Below are 10,744 nucleotides of genomic sequence, written 5' to 3' on the forward strand. Positions count from 1 at the left end.
AGTAGTGACTGTGTTTATTGTAGTGATGTGTTAGTGCAGTAGTGACATGTTTATTGTAGTGAAGTGTTAGTGCAGTAGAGACTGTGTTTATTGTAGTGATGTGTTAGTGCAGCAGTGACTGTTTTTATTATAGTGAAGCGTTAGTGCAGTAGTGACTGTGTTTATTGTAATGATGGGTTTGTGCAGTAGTGACTGTGTTTATTATAGTGAAGTGTTAGTGCAGTAGTGACATGTTTATTGTAGTGAAGTGTCTGTGCAGTAGTGACTGTGTTTATTACAGTGAAGTGTTAGTGCAGTAGTGACTTGTTTATTATAGTGAAGTGTTAGTGCAGTAGTGACTTGTTTATTATAGTGATGTGTTAGTGCAGTAGTGACTTGTTTATTGTAGTGAAGTGTTTGTGCAGTAGTGACTGTGTTTATTATAGTGAAGTGTTAGTGCAGTAGTGACTTGTTTATTGTAGTGAAGTGTTTGTGCAGTAGTGACTGTGTTTATTATAGTGAAGTGTTAGTGCAGTAGAGACTGTGTTTATTGTAGTGATGTGTTAGTGCAGTAGTGACTGTGTTTATTGTAGTGGTGTATTTATGTAGTTGTGACAGTTTATTGTAGTGATGTGTTAGTGCAGTAGTGACTGTGTTTATTATAGTGAAGTGTTAGTGCAGTAGTGACTGTGTTTATTGTAGTGAAGTGTTTGTGCAGTAGTGACTGTGTTTATTCTAGTGAAGTGTTAGTGCAGTAGTGACTTGTTTATTGTAGTGAAGTGTTTGTGCAGTAGTGACTGTGTTTATTATAGTGAAGTGTTAGTGCAGTAGAGACTGTGTTTATTATAGTGAAGTGTCTGTGCAGTAGTGACTGTGTTTATTACAGTGAAGTGTTAGTGCAGTAGTGACTTGTTTATTATAGTGAAGTGTTAGTGCAGTAGTGACTGTGTTTATTGTAGTGAAGTGTTAGTGCAGTAGTGACTGTGTTTATTACAGTGAAGTGTTAGTGCAGTAGTGACTGTGTTTATTGTAATGATGGGTTTGTGCAGTAGTGACTGTGTTTATTATAGTGAAGTGTTAGTGCAGTAGTGACTGTGTTTATTATAGTGAAGTGTCTGTGCAGTAGTGACTGTGTTTATTACAGTGAAGTGTTAGTGCAGTAGTGACTTGTTTATTATAGTGAAGTGTTAGTGCAGTAGTGACTGTGTTTATTGTAGTGAAGTGTTAGTGCAGTAGTGACTGTGTTTATTACAGTGAAGTGTTAGTGCAGTAGTGACTGTGTTTATTATAGTGAAGTGTTAGTGCAGTAGTGACTTGTTTATTATAGTGAAGTGTTAGTGCAGTAGTGACTTGTTTATTACAGTGATGTGTTAGTGCAGTAGTGACTTGTTTATTATAGTGAAGTGTCTGTGCAGTAGTGACTGTGTTTATTATAGTGAAGTGTTAGTGCAGTAGTGACTTGTTTATTATAGTGAAGTGTTAGTGCAGTAGTGACATGTTTATTGTAGTGAAGTGTTAGTGCAGTAGTGACTGTGTTTATTGTAGTGAAGTGTTAGTGCAGTAGTGACTGTGTTTATTACAGTGAAGTGTTAGTGCAGTAGTGACTGTGTTTATTATAGTGAAGTGTTAGTGCAGTAGTGACTTGTTTATTATAGTGAAGTGTTAGTGCAGTAGTGACTTGTTTATTATAGTGAAGTGTCTGTGCAGTAGTGACTGTGTTTATTATAGTGAAGTGTTAGTGCAGTAGTGACTTGTTTATTATAGTGAAGTGTTAGTGCAGTAGTGACATGTTTATTGTAGTGAAGTGTTAGTGCAGTAGTGACTGTGTTTATTGTAGTGAAGTGTTAGTGCAGTAGTGACTGTGTTTATTACAGTGAAGTGTTAGTGCAGTAGTGACTGTGTTTATTATAGTGAAGTGTTAGTGCAGTAGTGACTTGTTTATTATAGTGAAGTGTTAGTGCAGTAGTGACTGTGTTTATTATAGTGAAGTGTCTGTGCAGTAGTGACTGTGTTTATTATAGTGAAGTGTTAGTGCAGTAGTGACTTGTTTATTGTAGTGAAGTGTCTGTGCAGTAGTGACTGTGTTTATTATAGTGAAGTGTTAGTGCAGTAGTGACTTGTTTATTATAGTGAAGTGTTTGTGCAGTAGTGACTGTGTTTATTATAGTGGTGTATTTATGTAGTTGTGACAGTTTATTGTAGTGATGTGTTAGTGCAGTAGTGACTGTGTTTATTGTAGTGATGTGTTAGTGCAGTAGTGACTGTGTTTATTGTAGTGATGTGTTAGTGCAGTAGTGACATGTTTATTGTAGTGAAGTGTTAGTGCAGTAGAGACTGTGTTTATTGTAGTGATGTGTTAGTGCAGTAGTGACTGTGTTTATTGTAGTGATGTGTTAGTGCAGTAGTGACATGTTTATTATAGTGAAGCGTTAGTGCAGTAGTGACTGTGTTTATTGTAGTGATGTGTTAGTGCAGTAGTGACATGTTTATTGTAGTGATGTGTTAGTGCAGTAGTGACTGTGTTTATTATAGTGAAGTGTTAGTGCAGTAGTGACTGTGTTTATTATAGTGAAGTGTTAGTGCAGTAGTGACTGTGTTTATTGTAGTGAAGTGTCTGTGCAGTAGAGACTGTGTTTATTATAGTGAAGTGTTAGTGCAGTAGTGACTGTGTTTATTACAGTGAAGTGTTAGTGCAGTAGTGACTGTGTTTATTATAGTGAAGTGTCTGTGCAGTAGTGACTGTGTTTATTATAGTGAAGTGTTAGTGCAGTAGTGACTGTGTTTATTACAGTGAAGTGTCTGTGCAGTAGAGACTGTGTTTATTATAGTGAAGTGTTAGTGCAGTAGTGACTGTGTTTATTACAGTGAAGTGTTAGTGCAGTAGTGACTGTGTTTATTGTAGTGAAGTGTCTGTGCAGTAGTGACTGTGTTTATTATAGTGAAGTGTTAGTGCAGTAGTGACATGTTTATTGTAGTGATGTGTTAGTGCAGTAGTGACTGTGTTTATTATAGTGAAGTGTTAGTGCAGTAGTGACTGTGTTTATTATAGTGAAGTGTTAGTGCAGTAGTGACTGTGTTTATTATAGTGAAGTGTTAGTGCAGTAGTGACTGTGTTTATTGTAGTGAAGTGTCTGTGCAGTAGAGACTGTGTTTATTATAGTGAAGTGTCTGTGCAGTAGTGACTGTGTTTATTATAGTGAAGTGTTAGTGCAGTAGTGACTGTGTTTATTATAGTGAAGTGTCTGTGCAGTAGAGACTGTGTTTATTATAGTGAAGTGTCTGTGCAGTAGTGACTGTGTTTATTATAGTGAAGTGTCTGTGCAGTAGTGACTGTGTTTATTATAGTGAAGTGTTAGTGCAGTAGTGACTGTGTTTATTATAGTGGTGTATTTATGTAGTTGTGACAGTTTATTGTAGTGATGTGTTAGTGCAGTAGTGACTGTGTTTATTGTAATGATGTGTTAGTGCAGTAGTGACTGTGTTTATTGTAATGATGGGTTTGTGCAGTAGTGACTGTGTTTATTATAGTGAAGTGTCTGTGCAGTAGTGACTTGTTTATTGTAGTGAAGTGTTTGTGCAGTAGTGACTGTGTTTATTATAGTGAAGTGTTAGTGCAGTAGTGACTGTGTTTATTATAGTGAAGTGTTACTGCAGTAGTGACTGAGTTTATTGTAGTGAGGTGTTAGTGCAGTAGTGACTGTGTTTATTGTAGTGAAGTGTTAGTGCAGTAGTAACTGTGTTTATTGTAATGACGGGTTTGTGCAGTAGTGACTGTGTTTATTATAATGATGGGTTTGTGCAGTAGTGACTGTGTTTATTGTATTTTGTATCACTGAATTTATTTTACCATACCCCGCCCCTAGTGACGTTTAGTTTACGCAAAACAGGCTGTTCTCACTAGTCTTCAAATATCGTTGTAATATGCACATTTAAAAATAAGTTGTCATTTTCTCTACAGACATACCTGTTAATTGCGTATGGTGTTCAAAACTTTACGATTATTTATAATCTCATCAGTCTCGGAGTAAAGCTAGTACAATTACGTCAGGGGTCACGATGATTAGGGTGCACTTATTGGTTAGTTCTGGTCAAGTGAGGCTGACGCTTCAGTATTTGAAAATACATCGGACTGGCTGTACGTGCGCCATTGTTATGCAGCTTTGGAACAGTTTTTAGTAGGCATTTTAACTTCAAGAAGAGGGAAATATTTTATCAAACAGTCGTCGATAACAGTTGTTGTAACCTAGCGGTAAGACTACAATGTCATGTGTTTTTATCTCGCTCCCTAAGTCCTCTTGGAGGCTGTGGGTTTGCTTCGAATGGCAACCAAGGGTAGCCAGGGTTAGTTAGCATTTGGTTCAAATTTTCGATTTCGAGTCGATTGATTCATTGTTATTGTATACACTGCAATGCAGACATTCGCTTTACCAAAGTTGGCCTTGTGCAAGTACCCCTCGTTGTGTTTATATCATCGGGAAAATGCTTGCCATAATGCCACGATGGTCCGTGTTTGGTACGCTAGATAGATGAGTCTACCAGTATTACACAGCTCCCGTGAAACCTGAATGCTAATAAGTACACACTTTGAGCGCCAAGAAAAAATTCCCTATGCTGCGTTCTATTTTAGCAATACAGAGCCACTAGAACAATACCTTTAAATGACTCCAAACGACATAGTCATTGTTTGTTTTAGTGATGGGTTAGTGCAGCAGTGATGTGTGTATTGTCGTGACGTGTTTGCAGTAGCGACTGTGTTTGTGCAGTACTGTCTGTGTGCGAAACTCCGTATTGTATACTGCTCGTATACTGATCTTGAAGGAAAAGTAGTAAGTCGTAAGCAGTACAAGAAAAAGAATTTTTTTTTTGCAGTACAGGACAGCTACACGGATGATGTACTACTCTAGCGAAAATTTCCAGTTTAGAGCCAGAGCCACTACTTCGGCTACGGCATCCCATGATGCAACGCGGTGATTTGGAATGTTTTGGTCATATGACTGTTTAGTACGATACATGACAGTTCTCATATTTGCATACTATGCTGTGCACTAGGGGTGGGGAGTAGTGTGCAGTACAGTATGCAGTTTGTAGTACACCAGTAAGGCATTTCAAACACAGCGCACGTCTGTGCAGTGGTGACTTTTTTTACTGTAGTGACGTGTTTGTGCGATAGTGTTATGTTTGTACAGCTGTGACTGTGTCTATTGCAGTGACAAGTGTGTGCAGTAGCAACTGTGTTTATGCAGTAGTGACTGTGTTAACTGTATTGATGTATATCTGCTGTGTTTGTGTAGGAGTGACTGTGTTAATTGTAGTGAAGTGTTTGTGTAGGAGTGACTGTGGGAATTGTTGTGATGTGTTAATCCAGTAGTGACATGTTTATTGTAATGGTGTGTTTGTGTAGTAGTGACTGTGTTAATTGTGGTGATGTGTTTGTGCAGTAGTGACTGTGTTAACCTTGGTAATGTGTTTGTGAAGTAGTGACTGTGTTAATTGTAGTGATGTGTTTGTGTGGTGTGTTTGTGCAGTAGCGACTGTGTTAATTGTAGTGACTGTGTTTTTGCAGTAGTGACTGTGTTTATTGTAATGATGTTTTTGTGTAGGAGTGACTGTGTTAATTGTGGTGATGTGTTTGTGCAGTAGTGACTGTGTTAATTGTGGTGATGTGTTTGTGTAGGAGTGACTGTGGGAATTGTAGTGACTGTGTTAATTGTGGTGATGTGTTTGTGTAGGAGTGACTGTGGGAATTGTAGTGACCGTGTTAATTGTGGTGATGTGTTTGTGCGGTGTGATTGTGTAGGAGTGACTGTGGGAATTGTAGTGATGTGTTTGTGGTGATATGTTTGTGTAGGAGTGACTGTGGGAATTGTAGTGATGTGTGTGTGTGTGGTAGTGGCTACAGGGGTTTCTGGGGTGAAGTCTGTATGGAAGATGCCCACAGCTCTTGGAATAGCAGGAAAAGAGAGGTTGACGGCTGTTCGCAGGTTGAGGGAGGCTGCGGAAAGAGCCTCTTCTTGTCTCTGGAACAGGTGGGAGGAGTTGAGCTGGACGCCAGGAGAAGGGGGGCGGGGACTGGCCATCACCTCCAACCCACCAATAGGAGGCCGTTGTGGTTCAGGGTCGAAACGTCTGAGGAAAGTTGGACGCCACCTGACGGCATCCTCTCCTGGCCAAAAGCTTCAGTCATAAGAAAGTGACTGAGGGTGTTGGCATCTAGATGTCTACAGCTGCTTACCTGTCACAGGGCGTGTAAATTAGTTCTAACTAACTAAGCCAGTAAGCTATTAAGCAGCTATGCCAGGTGTTGGGTCCCAGGTGTAATATGGTGTCTAGGGGTACGGGAGAGGAAGAAAACACAGAGGAAGAAAAAAAAAAAAAGAACTCTACCACCAGTGTTGGCTTTGGACGTCGCCCGGACGAATAAACAGAGACACAGGAGCAGTGTAGGAGGTTGTGCGATGTATTTATAGTGTTTAGGTCAAAGACAGAAAGGGTGTTTCAACCAACCAATGAATAAAAATGTAAAATGATCTGGTTTCTTGACTTTATAATGTACATAGAAATGTTGCCTATGTTGGTTTATAATTTTTTTTTTTTGAAGAGTATTTTGTTCCTTTTACATTTTTAATGTTGTTCATCGAAGTGGATGTCCCAAGAATGTCATTCAGCACAATGACTGAATTTTTTAAAAAACAAATTGTAGATGGATCATTCTTAGTCGTTTCAGCAGCATGAGTCTAGCACAACTCTAGCAAAAGATTCAAAGACCACCAACAAACAGCAGTTATTCTCCTTTGAATTCTCTATGCCTTATCGGTACTTTTAATAAGTCTTGGGTGGTTTTTTTAGTTTCTGTACGAAAAGTTGTAGCAACTTTACAGAATGGCAAGACCATGTCAGTCTTACTCTGAAACATGATTAACTTTATTATGAAAGAAAGCATAGAGGTAACCTTCATTTAGTGGCATAAGATGAGTGAAATCATTGAACATTTTTGTTTCATAAAATGAAAACATTTAAAACATATTTTGTGATGAATTTCAATTGATTAAACGAACAAGTGAAACGGTATTTAAAGATATTTGATTTCATTAGCTTAAACACAAAGCAGCCACAGGGCAAAACGCTTTAAAGACACTCCAGGACTGATTTTCAGTAGATAGCAGAACATGTGACTTCTATTGCATCTGAGGTCGGTCATGTTTTTATTTTGTGAACTGGACAAATGTTTCCCAGTCTTTTGTGGTTAACCTTGAGGGTCTTGTCGTAGATGGCCCTGGTTCTGAGATGATGGATCATTAGATGACATCGTCCAGAGCGCGCTCACATAACATCCGGCTCTAAAGGGAGAAACATGCAAATGTCACACTCAGTCTTAAAGGGATCATGCAGATGTTGCATTTGGCCTTAATGGGTTAAGAACAATGACCTTAGATACTAACCTTTTGTTTTATCTGTCTCATATAGTCATGGATGGAGAGAACGCTCTAGCCTCTTTCATTACATCCACCCTTCCAACCCTGAGAGAAATTCAGCCTTTGCTGGAGGTTCTGGAGGAATTTGGCGTCCACGACCTTGAGGACTTAGACTACATACAGGAAAGTGACCTTCTACACGTCCTAAAACCAGTGGAAGTGAGGAAGCTTCTTTCGCGGTTCAAAACCACAAGTACGTGTTTTGTTTTGTTTTGTACACAGTGTGACTCATATTAAAAAAAAAAAAAAACATTATCAGTAACAGATATATTAGAATTGTTTGTCCTTTATTCAGGCCAAAGAGATGTGTCAGACATTCCCTCAGCAGAGCTAAACCTGGATTATTATCCTTTACCTGCTTACTAGGGATGCACCAATCCAATACTGATACCGAATATCGGTCTGATACTGACTCAAATAGCTGGATCAGGTATCGGTGACAGTGGGGCCGATCTGGTCAGTTCAGTTCTACTCTTCGTACACACTGTCATTTTAGTGCCATTTTCCAAATGTTTCACGTCCACACCGAAACGCTGAAAGGCCTTAGTGTTGGTTGTTACGCCGTCACAAAGTTGTCCCGCCAGCTGTTTGTTTGGCCAGGTCGCGTCCGAAATCGCCGCTCCCTGTAGGGTTTGAATTGCTATTGCGGTTGTTTTCCATCTCTAAAACACAGCAGATATAAAGCTTGTCTTCTACATTGCAGCAGTGCCTATGCATTGTACAGTATGATGATCTGTAACTGAAGACAGATTAGCACGTTTGACAGACAGAGCGGCACTGACTGCATTTTGCCTGTCATGTTCATCAGGGCGTCTCGAGCACAAACTTTCGCCAGTGTTACTGCAGTCATACGCCATCGATTCTGAAACTCTCCGTTTTCCCTGTCCACATTACAACGTGAACCCGGTGTTTTCAAATTTATGCACCTCAGAGTTTTGGAAAAGTATAGTTTTTGGTGGCGGAAAATGCTGTTTTAGTGTGGATGGAAGGGGTACATGGAGCAATAATTATGCATTTTCAATTTACCCGGGTTAGTGCGGACAGGGCAAGCACTTCCAGAAGCATCATGCCAAAGAGCACGACAAGTTCAACCAAACAAAAAGGGGGCGATTCGAAGAAGCAGTTAACTTTGGCGGGTACATTTCAAGGACGCAAGAAACTTCCCTAATGTGAAAGCAACAAAAATAGCCAAAAACGTTCTCAAATTCAGTTGCTGAAGTGCAATTATTTGAATAACAAATAACTTTTTTTTTTTTTTTTTTACATTTTGTTTTACAAAGTTAGGAAAGTAATGTTTAAGTCAGGCCTGATGTTGCCTTCAGCACATAAAGGAATGATCCCAGTCTCTTCCACGTAGTGAGGCATACAGCTTATTAAATAAACACTGGTATCAGATCAGTATTCGGTATTGGTCGATGCCCAAAGCCCAGACTGATGCATCCCTACTGCTTGCAAGAGTCATTTCTCTCTATGTATTCTGTTCTTCAGAAATGTTGGGTTTGTGATTTGTCTCTAACTCTGATCTGATTTATCTGGAGATGGCTGTATGGACCTTCAGGCCCCTTATACCTTTTACAGAGTAATGGTCTGTCAGTTGACTTATAAATTAAGATCAGTGACCTGGGATGCTAACCTTTCAGTCTGTTTTATCTGTCTTGAACAGTCAGGAACGGAGAGAACGCTCTTGCCTCTTTCATTACATGCACCCTTCCAACCCTAAGAGAAATTCAGCCTTTGTTGGAGGTTCTGGAGGAATTAGGCGTCCACGACCTTGAGGACTTAGACTACATACAGGAAAGTGACCTTTTACACGTCCTAAAACCAGTGGAAGTGAGGAAGCTTCTTTCGCGGTTCAAAACCACAAGTACGTGTTTTGTTTTGTGCACAATGTGACTTTCATATTTAAAAAAAAAATCATTATCAGTAACGGATACATTAGAATTGTTTGTCCTTTACTGAGGCCAAAGAGATGTGTTGGACATTCCCTCAGCAGAGTTAAAACTGGATTATTATCGTTTACCTGCCTACAAGCTCTTTGGGACAAGAGTCATTACTCTGAGATAGGGCTGGGCGATTAATCGAATTTTATTTTTGATTATACATCCAAGGTCCCGTAAGATTATAATAGAGTTCAGAAATCCAGACCAGAGCCCACGACTTAGCGGACATAACCGGACGTAGCGAATGCTACAGCTTCCCGCACACAACGTATACAAAGTGATTATGCTGCTGGGCATGTAATGGTACAGTACAAATATAACCTATAATAGACATGCCTTGACAGTCATAATAAACGCCTCTGTGACTGGCTTATGTGTGTACTGTACTGTACTTTCTATCGTTATTTTAATGTGAACTTTCCCTACTTGCAAATAAAAAGTTTGCCGTATAGCAGTGTATGCGTCAGTTTGTAGGCAGAGGTATATGAGTATATAATATGGTGTTCGCACAGTGTCCAAATCACACAGGCTGCCGTCCTGTTTCACATAACACGTCGTGGACGTTAAGTGACACATGACTGTATTTATGTTATTTATTATTTATTTAATTCATTTATCTCATTTTTTACATTTATTTCTTTTTTATTTGTTTTTCAGTTGAATTATATTTGAAGTTCAAGAAAATCCACTGTTAAAAAGACATGTTTTTTTTTTTTTTAAAGTTCAATAAATGCATGATGTTTCCAAGCCATGGAGTAATCATGTTAAATAATCATGATCTCAGTATTGACCAAAATAATCGTGATTGTGATTTTTGCCATAATCAAGCAACCCTACTCTGAAACAAATCCAGACTCTACAAAGATCTGCCAGAATGCTAGTACTGTAACCATCCTAAATTTAACATTGTATGGCTAATTTTGGCCCCTTGTACCTTTTACACAGTAATGGTCTGTCAGTTGAATTATAAATTAAGATCAGTGACCTGGGATGCTAACCTTTCGGTATGTTTTATCTGTCTTGAACAGTCAGGAACGGAGAGAATGCTCTTGCCTCTTTCATTACATCCACCCTTCCAACCCTGAGAGAAATTCAGCCTTTGCTGGAGGTTCTGGAGGAATTTGGAGTCCACGACCTTGAGGACTTAGACTACATACAGGAAAGTGACCTTCTACACGTCCTAAAACCAGTGGAAGCGAGGAAGCTTCTTTCACGGTTCAAAACCACAAGTACGTGTTTTGTTTTGTACAGAACATGACGTTCATATTTTTGTTTGTTTATTTATTTATTTATTGAAATACTTTATTTATGGATTTTTAATGGAGACATTTTAATGATCACTCACACAAACTA

Source organism: Chanos chanos, chromosome 9 (assembly GCF_902362185.1).
Source record: "Chanos chanos chromosome 9, fChaCha1.1, whole genome shotgun sequence".
Classification (NCBI taxonomy): Eukaryota; Metazoa; Chordata; class Actinopteri; order Gonorynchiformes; family Chanidae; genus Chanos; species Chanos chanos.